Source organism: Herpailurus yagouaroundi, unplaced genomic scaffold (genome assembly GCF_014898765.1).
Source record: "Herpailurus yagouaroundi ecotype Mexico unplaced genomic scaffold, PumYag 141, whole genome shotgun sequence".
Taxonomy (NCBI): Eukaryota; Metazoa; Chordata; class Mammalia; order Carnivora; family Felidae; genus Herpailurus; species Herpailurus yagouaroundi.
Window position 1 is genome coordinate 44515636 of NW_024412396.1, and position 15284 is coordinate 44530919.

Consider the following 15284-nt stretch of genomic DNA (forward strand, 5'->3'; position numbering starts at 1 on the left):
AGACCTAACAAGGCAACCAACGTGCGTGGAAAGTGTCCTGTGAACCTGAGAGCAAATTATTTGCAAATAATAGTAATCCAATAATCCTAATAACATCCCAAATATCCACAAAATAATGATAGTAAAAGAACTGGAGAGCGCACTGCAAACGCGGCGCAGGCTAGGTCGGTACCACGGCCCCGGCCACTCCAGCGCAGTTGGCGTGACTGTCCCTTTAAGCAGTCCCCCGCGCCCGCCTCCCCCCCGTCTCCCCCCGTCACGGCTCCAGGCTCGCCTCCCGCGGGGCATGCGGCCCCGCCGGCGGCGCGTGCGTGCTGGCAGCGGTCGATCTGCAGGGCCTCCCAGCGGGGCGGTCCCGGCGGCGCGACGCCGGCGCTTGTTGCGTGCGCGCCTGGCCCCGCCCCTTGCCGGCCCCTTCCCCTCCCCCCGCACTCCGCGGTCCTCCCCCGCCCGCGCGGTACAGCTGGGCCAGTGACGCGGGAGCTACCGCCGCCGCCACTGCCGTCGCCACCGCGTTCCATTCTCCTAAGCCGGCGACAGCGTCGCCCCCAGCCTCCCACCGCCTTCTCCCGCAGCGCGGGCCAGCGCCAGCCAGACCAGGCACGCAGGGCCTCGCCTAGACCCGAGAGGGATACGGGCGCGCGCAGGCGGCAGAGCGGATCCCGGCGCTGCGGAAGCTTCGAGCGCCCCCCTCGCGGAGGTCGCGGTGCCGTTCCCCGGGTGAGTTGTCACTGCGGCCCGGGGGCGGCGGGGCCAGGCATTGTGTCACTGGCGCGCCCCGCGGGCTGTCAGGGGCGCCGGGCTGGTGCGCACTGCTCTGGAGGGACGTCGGGGAGCCCCGGCCGGCCGCCCGGCGTCTGCTGCTGTGTGCGCTGGCCCCGCTGTCACCCGGACGGCCGCGCGAGGGGCCGGGAGGGCCACCGGGGAGGCTGACCCGGCGGCGGCGTGGGCTGCGCCGAGGCCGGGAGGAGGACCGGACTGCCGGTCTTCGGCTGCGAGCTGGTGGCCGGGACCGGGGCGCGCCGCCTGGCCTCGCCCGCCGTGGGGGTCGTGCTCCCTGCCCGGGAGTCAGGGCGGAGACCACACTTTGCGGGTCGCGGGAGAGAAGGTAGGCGGAGGCCCTCTTTCTTATTGCTGTTATTTTCCCCTCGGGCCGACCAAAGCCGCCGGTCCTGCGCCGGGCCGGGTTGGCTTGGCGACGGTGGATTTCCTGAGGAAATCTTGGAGCCCGTGTGTGGGAGCATCGGAGCTTTCTGGAGCCTCCGCGCCTCGTCTGGTCTTTAATCTCAAAAACTTTACTTATTATCCGGGCTGAGACTCACCGAAACCACTTCCTGTTTGTATATGTAGACTTGCTTTCTTACTCCTGGCTTTTGGGGACTCCAGATATTGGTGGAGGTCTGACTCTCCCGCGTCTTCCGGCTGTGGGGCTGTTGAATTGGAAAGTTACCTGTAACGAGGTTAGCATGGGGTGGGGGTGAGGTGGGACCACAAGACTCAGGAGGAAAGAGGAGTCACAATCAAGTCTTTGGCTGGCTAGGGGGAAGTTCATGTCTTGGCCCAGAGGCCTGATACTGCTGTTCCCAGAGAACGTACTCTCCGTGGCAGGCGGCTCGCAGGGCTTTGTTGCTCTTGCTAACTGGGCTTGTGTCAGCTCTGTGCAGAGGTGCAGTGAAACTACCCAGTTCACTTAACTGGAGGAGGCATTTACTCCCTTTCGAGATCTGCAGCGGTAGGAGTACGAAGTGTCTTTCCATCCTCAGCAGTGGTGAATTCATTTCTTGCTTTTTTCATTCCTCTGGTTTAAAACATATGTCTGAAGGATGCACACACCTTTTCTCTTTGGGGAATTCCACACCCAAATTGTCACCATCTAGTGGAGGCTAGTAGAGACATGTTCATGGCATTGAGTTTTGAATTTTCTGGGCTTTGCATTTTTAGCTAGATGCAGATTCAGCCTGAAATGAAAATTTTCAGTTGGTTGGGTGGAGAAGCGGAAGTAGGTTTACCTCCCCCTCCGTAAAAGAGATGTTTAATAAAACAACAATAACAGCAATGATAGGAAGAGTTCTTGAGGACTGTGTACCAAGCTTTGTATCAAGAACTACTTTCTTGATCTCATTTAATAACAGACTTTTGTGGTGTGTGTGTATATATATATATATATATATAATTTTTATGTTTATTTTTGAGAGAGAGAGGCAGAGCACAAGTAGGGGAGGGGCAGACAGAGAGGGAGACACAGAATCTGAGACAGGCTCCAGGCCCTGAGCTGTCAGCACAGAGCCCGACGTAGCCCTTGAACTCGCGAGCTGTGAGATCATGACCTGAGCCCAAGTCAGACGCTTAACAGACTGAACCACTTAGGCGCCCCTAGGTATTGTTACTGTTCCCCCCTCCTTTTTTTTTTCAGTTGAAACCAAAGCCAAACAAATAACTTGCCCAGAGTCATAAAAGTAGCCCATGGTAGAGCCCACACTTTAACTGCTAGATTCTACTGTTAGCTTCTCATTTGCTTGCCATTTGGTAAAATTCAAAATGGAGTATTTCTAGAACTTTTTCAAAGCACTACTTCTTCAGGCTTTCTCATATCATGAGCACCCATAACTCTCCCAGGTACACATTTATGGTATGTGCACAATAATCATTTGCTTATTTATTCCTTCATTCAGTATTCACAAGTATTTATGTCATACAGAATGTATGCCCGGCACTGTGCTAGGTTTTGAAGATACCGCAGTGAGTAAGAATCCAGCCATGCCCTCATGGAGTTCGTGGTCTTTAAGTCAGTGTATTTTGATTTATGTTGTTAACTTTCATTGGCAACCATTTGCTGCTTAAGGAACTTCTGTCCGGTAAGTTAAATTAGAGGAGACTACTGGTATGAAGCCTGATAGATAGGACTTCCTGTCCACAGAGTGGCTTTTTGGATACTGTAGTAGACACGGCATATGAAACAAATCCTCACCTATAGCTAGATCGGGGGGTATCAGGTCCCTGGGTGCTCAGAGTAGGACTGACCCCCTCCCCCCACCCCCAAACCCAGTGTCACATGGCAGTGTTCAACTTATTTGCTGAGGCCTGCCTTCTCAAAGCCCAGAATTTAGGCAACAGAAAGAAGAAGAAAGGTAGAATGAGGTGTTACAGATGCAGCCTGGCGGATGAAGAGACCTCAGCACTTTGTTTGGTTTCCTGGCAGGTGTCTGTTGTGTGGTGGCTGAACTTGTGCTCTTATGTAATGGTGCATCTCCTGGCAGGGGATTTCCTCCTTTGCTGTTGCCAGGGCAGCAATTTCTACAGCTACCCTCCCATTCCATACACACATAGGCACTCTCTGAAGGTAATAAGGCATCTGGCTTTTTAAAAGTAAGAGCTTATTTCAGGTTTATTGCTACTAAGCATTATTTCACTCCCTCCGTACTTTTCCGTCCTCCTGATAAAAACTTGCCTTATGTTTTAAATTTTTCCCGTGCTCTTTTCCCATATCCTTAGCTGTTTTGACAACCAGATAACTATGCTTGCTACAGTTGACTCTTAAAGAACACGGGATTAGGGGCACTGATCCCTATGCAGTCGAAAATCTATGTATAACTTTGACTCCTCTCAAACTTTGCTCATAGCCTACTGTTGACAGGAAGCCTTACTGATAACATAAGCTGTTGATTAACACTTGTTTTGTATGTTACATGTATTATATACTGCATTAGTACAGTAAAGTAAGCTGGAGAAAAAAGTTACAAAGAAAATCACAAGAAAGAGAAAATAACACTTTTATAATACTGTACCGCAAAAAATCTGTGTGGAAGTGGACCCACACAGTTCAAACCAGTGTTGTTGAAGGGTCACCTGTGCTGGTGCCTGTCTCTGGGCTCAGAGAATGATATCTTTAAAAAAAATCTGAGTCACTTAATCTAACTCATTTCTGTACTAAAACCAGTGAAACTGTGAAGTCTTTAGCAGAACTGCTTGTGGGCTGAGAAGGAAGACCAGAGAGCAGATATGCCGTTTTTTCCCCTCTAGTTCCCCTGAGAGGCAGCCCGGGACTGTAAAGCCCACTGGGAAGCCTGAATGTCAGCAGACCCCCCGGTACTGGTTGTGTAATTGCCACGCAGAAAGCATTTTACTGAGCTCCTGACGTGACATGTGGTCTCCTAGTTGAAGCTGATCAGTGGGATTCACTTTCCTCCTTCTGTCTTCCTGGACAGTAGGAAAGTCTTGTTGTTTAGAGGCATTCCTTTAAGTAGTAGGAGGAAGAACAAATAGAGGAGAAAGAACGCATATTTGAAAGCAGACTTGAGTGTTGAGGATTAGGACAGTTGGGTTAAGGGTAAGCATTAGGACAAATACGTATATGATAATAGAGACTCTTTTTCCTGGTTTCTCCTCAAGAAGGCTTCAGTCTTGGGGCCACCCACATATTCCACTATAGTGAGATTTCATTGAGTGGAATGGTTTTTAAAAAAATAATATATATTTTTAAAGTTTATTTATTTTGAGGGAGAGAGTGCGTGGGGAGCGGAGGGGCAGAGAGAGAGAATCCGGAGCAGGCTCCACGCTGTTGGCATGAAGCCTGATGTGGGGCTCGATCTCACGAATCCAAGCTCATGACCTGAGCCGAAAACAAAAGTCAGACGCTTAACTGACTGAGCCACCCAGGCACCCCTAAAAAATTAACATTGTTAAGTTTTGGTGCCACATTGCAGGCAAGTTGGAAACTAGATCAGTGAGAAAAAAAAATGCCTGTAGTGTGGGAGGGTTGTTTTCATACAGGTAGAAGTAAAGGATGCAAATTGAGGTTGGGGCTGAGGGTTTTGTGATGGTATTTATTTGAAGCTGCTAACCGCTGTGAATCTGAGACCAGTGAAGCAATTTCAGGACAGCGTTGGGGTGACTGTCCTTGAGCATCAAGATCTGTTCACTCCCACTCTGGCTCAGATTCAAGGCAACAGCCATTGTTCCCTTGGATGCTTATAAGTTCGTGTCTTTGTGTAAAACCTTTATTTGAAAAAGTAGAGGTGCGGGGGAAAGAGGTACCTCTTATACGGCTTAGATTTTAGCATTAAAACCTGTCAGGCACCTGTGGACGTTTCCTTTTTTTGTGTGCTCATGTGTGTCTCTGATGGTGTCCTTTTTCTTTCCCTTTTAGTCCTTTGGCCTAGAAACCAGCAGGGTGTCTCCATTTGCTCTCTCATCCTCTGATTCTTACCTGAGTGTGGAAGTCTCCACTCTGCTGGTAGACCTCCAGTGGTGCTGAGCTGGGTCACTTTGGCTGTGAAAGGCCACCTGTGCTTCTGTCGGGGCTTGGGGACACTTGAGTCTCTGTGAAGGTACTGGTATGGCAACAGCAGAAAATGTAGCAACTGTAGTGAGAACTGGACGGGCTTCACAGGCAGGCTCTGCTGTTGTCTGTGATGTAGTCTCTTTCCTGGGCCCTCACATCTCAGAAAAGGAAAATAGCACCCTTGAAACATGTGAAGGCTGCATGCCAAGAATTCATGCAATACTCCAGAAACAGGATATTATTGAAGCATTTTTCTCAAGCAGAAACACATGTAGTTCCCTGTTACTGTCGCCAGTGTTAGTAGATCCTGAAAATTACCTGATAGCTGTGTGTGCCCTTAAATGTACTCTCTCGTCTTATACTCCCCCTCCCACACGCACATGTACAAGTGTTAGACTGGTCTTTTGTTTTTTGTTTTTTGGTAGAGCTCCATTGCTTGGTTTGAGGAAAGTTAGCCTGGGTTCCTGAAGACAGAAATAGGTTCTCGGGGGTTTGCAGACAGCAGAGTTGGTGACTGACAATTCTTTGTTACTCAGAAGAGGAGGATCTTTTGTGGTGAAAAATTCAGTGACTCAGGATTCTTTTCTCCTGTAGTTGGAGATTGGACGTAAAACCTCAGAGAGGAGATATAAATAGGGGCTCTTTCCCAACCTTCCCTTTCTTACCATCCTTTCTGAAGGAGGGGGAAAGTTTAATCTTTCCAAATCCACCCTCCTGCCAGCGTTGACTTGCCTTCACCCACAGAAGTTTAAGATCAGAGCATGGAGTTGGCCTGTGTGTAGACTGTCTTTGCTAGGTTTTTGGCTAGACTAGGCTTGGGCTTTTGACAAAGCCAGGAAAATGAAAGCGGCTTCTGGGAATGGGATAGGACTGTTTATCCCATTCTTCCTTCTTTGGGCTGTTCTCAGTAGATCTCAATAAACTAAGTGGGTGGAAGTTTAAAAAGGGAACTTGAAAAAGAGAACAAGGTGATTTTGCTTATTCATTTTAAGTCGTAGCCTAGGCAAACGGTCAGGGAGAAGACTGGGGCTACTTTTTTTTTAATTGTTAATACACTGGGATAAGATTACCGAAAGCTTGGAAAATAGAGGGGGAGAAAAAATCACCGTGATTCTACCATCCTACCACAAACATCATTTCCATCTATTTTGCTTTTTCTTTCAGTTGGGAATCCTGGTGTGCATTTAATTTTGTATTCTGTTTTTTCCAGTTAGCGTTACACCATAAATATTTTTCTGTAATGACATATAGGCTTTATAATTATTTTTATTTTTAATGCCTTTATAATATTCCATCAACTAGATCAGCTGTGATTTAAATAGCCTCTCATTGGGGGCACCGGGGTGGCTCAACTGGTTAAGGGGCTTACTCTTGATTTCAGCTCAGGTCATGATCTCAGGTTCATGAGATCGAGCTTGAGTCTAGTCTGCTTGGGATTCTCTCATTCCCTCTCTCTCAAAATAAATAAATAGGGGCACCTGGGTGGCTCAGTTGGTTAAGCATCCAACTTCAGCTCAGGTCATGATCTTAGCGATTCGCGAGTTCGAGCCACCCATTGGGCTCACTGCTGTCAGCGTGGAGTCTGCTGCAGATCCTTGGTCCCCCTCTCTCTTGGCCCTTCCCCTGCTTGCACGTGTGAGCTCTCTCTCAAAAATAAATAAACTTAAAAAAAAATAAACTTGAAAAAAATAAAGAAACATGAAAAAAATAAATAGCCTCTCATATGTCTAGACTATTTTTTTTTCTTTCTTTTTTTATAATTTGTTTTGAGAGAGAGCGTGCTCATGTGTGCACACACACGTATGGGGGGGTGTTGGGTGGGACCAGGCGCAGAGAGAGAAGGAGAAAATCCCAAGCAGGCTCCGTGCTGTCAGCTTAGAGCTGACTCGGGCTTGATCTCAAGAACCAGGAGATCATGACCTGAGCCGAAATCCAGAGTCAGATGCTTAACCACCTGAGTCACCCAGATGCCCCTGTCTAGATTATTCCTAAGATTTGCTCAATGCGATTTTTTTTCAGAGGGGTCATTTCATTTGTCATAATTTTTAAAAACAGCTTTACGGAGACATAATTTATATATCATAATATTCACTCATTTAAAGTTTACAATCCAGTAGACTTTAGCATATTTACAGAGTTGTACAACTGTCACCATATTCTAATTTTAGAACACTTTTATCACCCCAAAAAGAAACTCCATTAGTGGTCACGCCCCAGTTCCTCACAATCCCTGTAGCCCATGGCCAGCACTGATCTCTTTCTCTCTACAGTTTACCTGTTTGGACATTTCACATAAACAGAATGTGTAATTGGCTTCTTTCGTTTAGCATAATGTTGTTGAGTTTTATCCATATTTTAGCATATATCAGTACTTTATTGATAAATGATCTGTTGTATAGGTATATCACATTTTGTTTGTCCATTCATCAGCAATGTAATGGACATCTGAATTGTTTTTCTGGTTATTATAAATGTTGCTGTGAACACCGATTAGTATAAAGTTTTGTGTAGGCATATGTTTTTATTTCTTAGGGAGGTATTTTATTTTATTTTTTAAAAGATTTGATTGATTGATTTTTAAAATCTCTGTACCCAATGTGGGACTCAAACTTACAACCCTGAGATTAAGAATTGTATTCTCTACCAACTGAGCCAGCCAGGCACCCCTCTTAGGGAGATATTTTAAAAGCTGCATCCATATTTCTACTTTAGAGTTAACATTTTACTTGGTTATACAGTTTGTTTGGGGAAGAACAGTGTTATAGCAGAACCTTTTGGTCCTGTGTTGTTGAGGATATTGCCCTGAATTCAGAAAAGATGCTACTGAGAAAATGAAAGGAAGAATTATGTGTAAGAATATAGCATTGTTTCTAGGGGTGCCTGGGTGGCTCAGTCCGCTAAGCTTCGACTCTTGGTTTTGGCTCAGGTCGTGATCTCACGGTTCGTGGGTTTGAGCCCCACATTGGGCTCTGCGCTGGCAGTGTGGAGCCTGCTTGGGATTCTCTCTCTCCCTCTCTCTCTGCCCCTTCCCTGCTCACTCTCTCTGTCTCTGTCAAATAAATAAGTTTAAAAAAAATATAACACTGTTTCCAAATCTTCGGTGCAGAACTTTAAACAGTAGTGGGAGTTCACAGATGCAGTAGTGCCTAAATTCAGTGCACATGTACTGCTGCTTAAAAAAAAAAAAAAAAAAAAAAAAGGATTTTTTCAGCCTGAAGTCTCCGTTCTAAATTGCGTCATTGTGTTTTATGGAGTGAACTTTACCATGAACCCCACAGAGCATTCCTTATCAAATGTAATTTATAGTTCTCAGAAGCTTTTCCTTTTCTTATGAAACATTCCGTGGCGGGGCTGTGTGCACCTGCTTAGAGGCTTCTGGTAGGCTGGAATGGAGAGCCAACCATCAAGGTAAAGGGGAGGGAGAGGGGCTGCGAGTGTGGTTTAAATATAGGTCTGAGAAAGACTGCTCTTTAGAGCAGCTCTTACAGGGCTCTTGCTGGTGGACCTCAGTTGCACCTGAGGTTAAAAATATAGCTCATGCCAGACACAAAGAGGAACAGATGGTACTGCTGCGAGTGTTGTTTCCTCTACAGGACCTACCCCTGGGTGGTTTCACACCATACCAGCCATATGACTGAAATAATGCAGTGCCTCCTTTTGCCCTTGTCCTAATTGGAACTACTAGCATTCGTGATCAATAGCTGTTCTTGCTTTCCTGACTCCTGGTTCATACCAAAAGCTCTTGAAAGTATGTGTATACAGGCCACCTAATTTTTTTTTCTTATCAGAAGATCAAGATGCTTCCACCCCAGAGAAATGTGGGGCACAGGGCACGTGCCTTTTGTCCAATAAGCCAGACAAAAAGTAGGAACTTGAATTATCTTCTCTTGGACCTGTATTAGTTTCCTGTACCTGGAGCCAAGCCCAAGGATCAATCCTTCCAGAAAGTTCCTGTGTATATATGTGTGTAAGTGTAAATGTAAATGTATGCAGCCATAACTTCCCTGCCACAGTTTTAGAATTTTTTGAGTGTTCTCTACCTGGTAATGCAAATTCTGTTCCCAAGTCCTGGGGGAGTAAGGTAATACAAAATTCTTATCTGAAGATTAAAATTCTTGAGTATAGTATCCAGATATTACCAAAACTTCTTGAACAGCAAACCAAGTATGTGATGAGAGAAACTCTAGGTTCATTAGATGCTAGAGTTGGAAGAATGGGACTTTGGGGATAGTCTCCTCCTACCTCCTCGCTTTATGGAAAGGAAGAATGGGAAATGCGGTGCTCATCGCCGACCTCCCTGAGTGGTGACGGGGCCAGGGGAGAACCCAGGCGTCCTGATCCCGAGTCTAGTGCTGTTTCTTCCCCTGTATGATCAACTTCTCTCTCCTCTGGGCTTGTCTCAGGAAAGGGCATTGGAGCCCAGAACAGTGTATGGCTCATACTGTTTGGAACAAATTCATCTCCTTTTTGTGATTGTGGTTTTTAATCTAATAGTGAAATTACAAAGAGGAATGAGTCGTTAAGTTCAGTTGCGAGGAAGAAACTGGGCATTGTTGTGCTTAGGTTGGCCCTGCTTAACTATTTATCTCTGTACTGTGCTTCCTTGTAATTAATAAAACACCACCTGCTTTAGACCAATGGGATGTGTTCTCTGAGTCATTTTCCCCTTTGGGTCCCCCTTGACCAGGTGGGATAGTGGCAGGTGCTGGTGGCATCCTAGATGTGGTAGTTGGGAACATGCTGTCTGGGAGGGCTGATGCTCCCTGCCCCCACCCCATTAGCAATCCAGAACCCTTCATAACTGTGATTCTGATTGCAGTGTGAACACACATCTCTAACTGTATCCCTAATCGGTCTGGAAGGAACCAGGCTTCTTGGGCTGAGGTCATGTATGCTAGCTTTCTCCACCCTGGAAAGCCGGTGAGCAGTTTTATGCTCAGTGGGTACAGCTTTTTCAGTTGGCCCGCTCAAGACATTTTTAGAGAATTGACAAATGGTATGTTAGCTGGTCCACACCTTTATCAGTCCTTGATTCTCATCCACCTGCTAGGTAGAAACTGTGCTGTGGGAAGGCGATCTACCTCCTCGTTTCAGTCCTGTGGGGATTTTGCTTATTACACAGTGGGATGGCAAGAAAAACAGGCTCTGGGTTTCATAAGAGTTCATTGGTCCATCTTTTTTTCCCCTTTACATGCACCTTCAAGTCATAATAATTTGTCAACTGATAATCTGGTTGGGCTGTGATGTCAGGCTGGTGGGAGTTAGGTAGGTGGTTGGTGCAGAAACCAAAAGGAAGTAAGTCTGGTTATTTGCTTGACAAGTATTTAGTGAATGCCTGTGGTTAGTGTTAGGTATACAGTTGTAAACAAAGAACAAAATGGACACAGTTCTTGCCTTTGTGGCCTTAACAGTCCTGGAGAATACCCATTGGTTATTTAACTTGAAGTATAGCATTGGAGTAATCTATTGTGTAAAGTAGACTTTCAATTTGATACTCTGAAAGAGTCACTCTTTTTCAGTGACCTCTGTGCTCCCATCCAGCAGTCATCCTGGAAGAGAGGTAGGCTTGAAAAATATCCTTGGAGAATCCTCCTGGCATTCCAAGCAAGAAAGCAAATTGCCTTTCCCTGCAGAGTGAGTTAGGTCTAGGAGTTTGGTCTGCTGTGAGGATTCCTGTTTACAGGCTTTATTTAACTAATCATTTTTTATTGTGCAAATGTTTTCTGACCCTGAAATATCTTCTTTTTAAGTACTTTTTTTTAATGTTTATTTATTTTTGAGGGAGAGCATGAGTGGGGGAGGTGCAGAGAGAGAAGGGGGACAGAGGATCCAAAGTGGGCTCTGCACTGAGAGCAGCGAGCCTGATGCAGGGCTCATACTCAAAAACTGGGAGATCATGACCTTAGCCGAAGTTGGGTGCTCAACTGACTGAACCATCCAGGTACCCCCCCCCCCCACTTTTTTTAAATGAAGGGAGAAAAGCGGGTCTGGATTCCACAATGAGAAATTGGAGGAAGGGAAATAGATCAATAGTGTGAATTCTTTAGGGAATCTTTTTTTCTCCCATCTCCCACAAGCCTCAATTTTATTTTATTTTATTTATTTATTTTTTCCACGTTTATTTATTTTTGGGACAGAGAGAGACAGAGCATGAACGGGGGAGGGGCAGAGAGAGAGGGAGACACAGAATCGGAAACAGGCTCCAGGCTCCAGGCTCCGAGCCATCAGCCCAGAGCCTGACGCGGGGCTCGAACTCACGGACCGCGAGATCGTGACCTGGCTGAAGTCGGACGCTTAACCGACTGCGCCACCCAGGCGCCCCAAGCCTCAATTTTAGATGTAAATATTGACTTGTGATACCTCTTTTCTTGATCTTTCTGTGGCTTTATAACCTGCTGGGGCATTAAAGGACCTAACACAATACTGGCACAAATAAAGCTCCCAATAAGCACACATCCTGTATATATTTTTTACCTCTATTGGTAGCCATCTCTGTTGGCCCAGGTTTCAGGTTTAGACTGGGAGTCTCCGGAGGTCATTGATGGTCTTGTCCACTTCTTTGTACTCAGCTCCTGGATTACTTGGTTGATAAGTGATTGACCAGGTAGAAAGGATTAAAGTCAAAAAAGGGTGAGAGGGCAAGGTGACTTTGAGGCCAAGAGCCCTGATGACAGGGAGTCAAAGAATGGTATTACTGATGACATTCTAAAAAGAGACATTTGGAGGGGGACCTCATTTGAGTGAAAAACAGATATAAACATGACGATAAAAAGCGGTTAACATTCACCAGCTTTACTCTGGTGGTAGGAAAAGAAGACTGCTCAGAAACCATGGAGGTGGGAGGAGGTGAAGGAAAGAGATGGTACTGGAGGTTTTCCCAAATGTTTTAGCAAGACCAGTGAGAACCGAATTACAGGATCCTTTAAGAATTTGGACCCAAGGGGCACCCGGGGGGCTCAGTTGGTTGAGCGTCTTGATTTCAGCTCAGGTCATGATCTCATCGTTCTTGAAATCAAGCCCCAAGTTGGGCTCTGCGCTGACAAGGGAGCCTGCTTAAGATTCTTTCTGCCTCTGCCCCTCCCTGCCTCAAAATAAATAAATAAACATTTAAAGCTTTAAAGAAAAAAAAAAAAAGAACTTGGATCCAAGACCAGAATTACCCTGCTAATTTTTAGGCACAGGTCTTTATTTCTAGAACTCTGTCCATCTTTTAAAAGCCTCGGGAGGCATTAGTCATGCCCTAAATCCAACCTACAAGTGTTTATCTACAGTTTGGCCTTATTAATGTATTTTTAGCATCCACTGTGAATCCTGTTATAGTCAAGGAAGTAGTTAGTAGTGGGACACCTTGTTTCTGTTTGTTCTCCAGAACCCAGCTCTTTTGGGGGTGGTCCTGTTACTTCTGGAATTATAACATGTAGTTGTATGGGTCATCTCCTTTGAAGGTCTGTGCATGCTTTGGAAAAATCACATCTTTGGGGCACCTCGGTGGCTCAGTCAGTTAAGCATCTGACTTCGGCTCAGGTCATGATCTGTGGTTTGTGAGTTGGAGACCCACATCTGGCTCTCTGCTTAGTGCAGAGCCTGCTTCAGATCCTCTGTCTCCTCTGTCTCTGCTCCTCCCCCAATCTCTCATTCTCTGTCTCTCAATAAATAAACATTTTTTAAAAAGTGTAAGAGACTATAAAAAGAAAAATCATGTCTTTGAAAGAAGGGTTGCTCTCTACAAATGCTAACTGCTTTTCTTGGATATATGTGAGCAACAACAGAGTAACAGATTTCAGAGCCTTTGGTGTTCCTAGAACTTTCTGTGAATAGCAACAAGGCAGGTATTTTTCAAGCAGTGCGTCTGACTTTATTACGTGAACAAGTATTTATTGAATGCTCTTTCCCATTTAATGATCTCCCCACAGGGATTCTTTTTTTTTTTTAATGCTTAACAATGTTTAGTGTTTTTAATGTTTAATAATTTTGAGAGAAGAGACAGAGCACGAGCTGGGGAGGGGCAGAGAGAGAGAGAGAGGGAGACACAGAATCCAAAGCCAGCTCCAGGCTCTAAGCTGTCAGCACAGAGCCCGGGGCTTGAACCCACATGAGAGCAGTAAACAGTGATCAGTACGATCATGGCCAGAGCCGAAGTCAGATACTTAACCAACTGAGCCACCCAGGTGCCCCCTCCTCATAGGGATTCTTTGCAGCACATAGCCCAACAGATGTTTTGTATTGTTGCTTCAGTATTTTGATTTGTCTTTTACATGCAGATTTTAAGCCCCTTGAGGATGGAAGTGCTGGTTTAAGTGTCCTCTGTGTTCACTCTGCAGGCTGGGCATCTGTATTAATAACAATAAAAATTTCTTCATTTTACAAAATGCTTTCATGTAAGATGTCATATAATACTATGAGGAAGATTTTAGTCCCATTTTACAAATGGGAAAGCCAAGGCCTTCGGTAACCAGTAGACATTTAACATCCGCTATACTTGTAATTAGTGACACCAAGTCACCTAGGGGCTCAACGGACTCAAACGTTGGTACCTCATGCAGGGAGAAGGAAACCTCCTGGAATGCAGACTTCATCAATTTTAACTTTCTCATGGAAAACGTTATAACAACCCCTCTCCCTTTCCCCTACTCAATCTCGGCATAGGTACTCTCAAGGTCAGTATGTCAGTATGTTTTTCTGTACCGATGGGACAAAAATGCGGAAGTGTATAAAATTTGAAAGGCAACTTTCATCTCCTAACTAAGGAAAAGCATTCCCATATTGGCCGAGGGACCTTTATTTTTATTTTCTGGAGGAGGGGAGAAGCCATAGAGTTAAAACCCTGGTATATAGAAATCCATGCAGTTTTGGTGTTATTAGAAGTTGCATTTGGGGGTAAGCCAGAGAATGAATGCTGAGTTCTTTGGATCCTAAGGACTCTGTGATGGGGATTTTGAGCAGCTCTGTAAACACTGTTTCCAGAGGAGGACTGTCTATGCCTGAGAACTCATGAGGGCTCCTGAAGGAACATCTTTGCTTTTTCTGCAGACAAGGGAATCGACAGTCTCCTATAGGTGAGGCTTGAACCCCTTTTCCCCACTGTCCTGCCCTTCTTTCCAGAGGCAAAGATGAGTCTGTGTGGGTGGTGAGGAGGTTGGAAGTGAAGGTCCCGCTTCACCCGTGACAGCTTAGATTCGGACAGACATAAAGCAGTGCCGATGTTCCTGAGGCAGGGTGTGCTTGGACAGCCCTGTTTTTTCCATTTAGTTTAGGAAAGTGGAGGAGTAAGACTGGCTGTGGGCCAGGCATGGTTTCCCCCTTTCCTGTGGTGAATGAAAATGGACGATTGTTTGAAGAAGTGGGTACTGAGTGGGAGACAAGTGGAGGATAGCAGGCCTTGGACTCAGAATGACCCTGCTTTCACTGTCAGCTCAGCCATTTTCCAGCTGTATGACCTTGAGCAAGTTTAACCTCTCTGGTGCTCATTTTCATTATCTATAAAATGGAGATGATATTATTAACACTATCTCCAGAAGGGTAGCTACCAAAATATTAATTACTTGCTGTGGAAATTTTGGGGTGGTGAATCTTGGGATAACAGGAAAACTGTAACTTGTTAAAGTTTCTTTTTGTATCACTTGAATTTTTCACTATTGGCACATAGAACTTGATTAAAAGTATCCCCTCATGGGATTATTAAGAAAATCAAATAAATTGGGGTATTTAAAATACCAGGTACAGTGCCTGATAACTAAAAAATACTCAAATGACAGTTTATTTGGGGAAGAAGTGATAATAATTCGTGGTTGACCCTTGCTTTTATAGTGTTAAATTTTCCTTCTGCCTTATGTGGCTTTGGGTAAGTCCCTTTGTTAAGCCTCAGCTTCTTCAACTGAAAACGGGGGTTTATAGTAGTATCTACCACATATAGGGGGTGGAGGAGACCTATCAAGAGGTTAGCCTCGTGCTAGTAAAGGCGTATAGTTAGTGCTCAGTAAATATTAACTGTTATCAGCTTTAT

The 15284-nt window shown here is 45.4% G+C and overlaps 1 protein-coding gene across 2 annotated transcripts in view; it reads left to right on the top strand.

The window, feature by feature from the left end:
* The first annotated feature begins 413 nt into the window (after window positions 1-413).
* Window positions 414-15284, top strand: part of SUSD6 (sushi domain containing 6) — a 97736-nt gene continuing 82865 nt past the window's right edge. Inside the window, exon 1 of one of the 2 annotated variants that reach the window (XM_040477529.1) lies at window positions 414-720. The gene's annotated coding sequence lies outside the window, so the exon portion shown is untranslated. Of the gene's footprint in view, window positions 721-969; window positions 1109-15284 lie in introns of those variants that run through there. The other variant, XM_040477530.1, reaches the window with a different exon arrangement.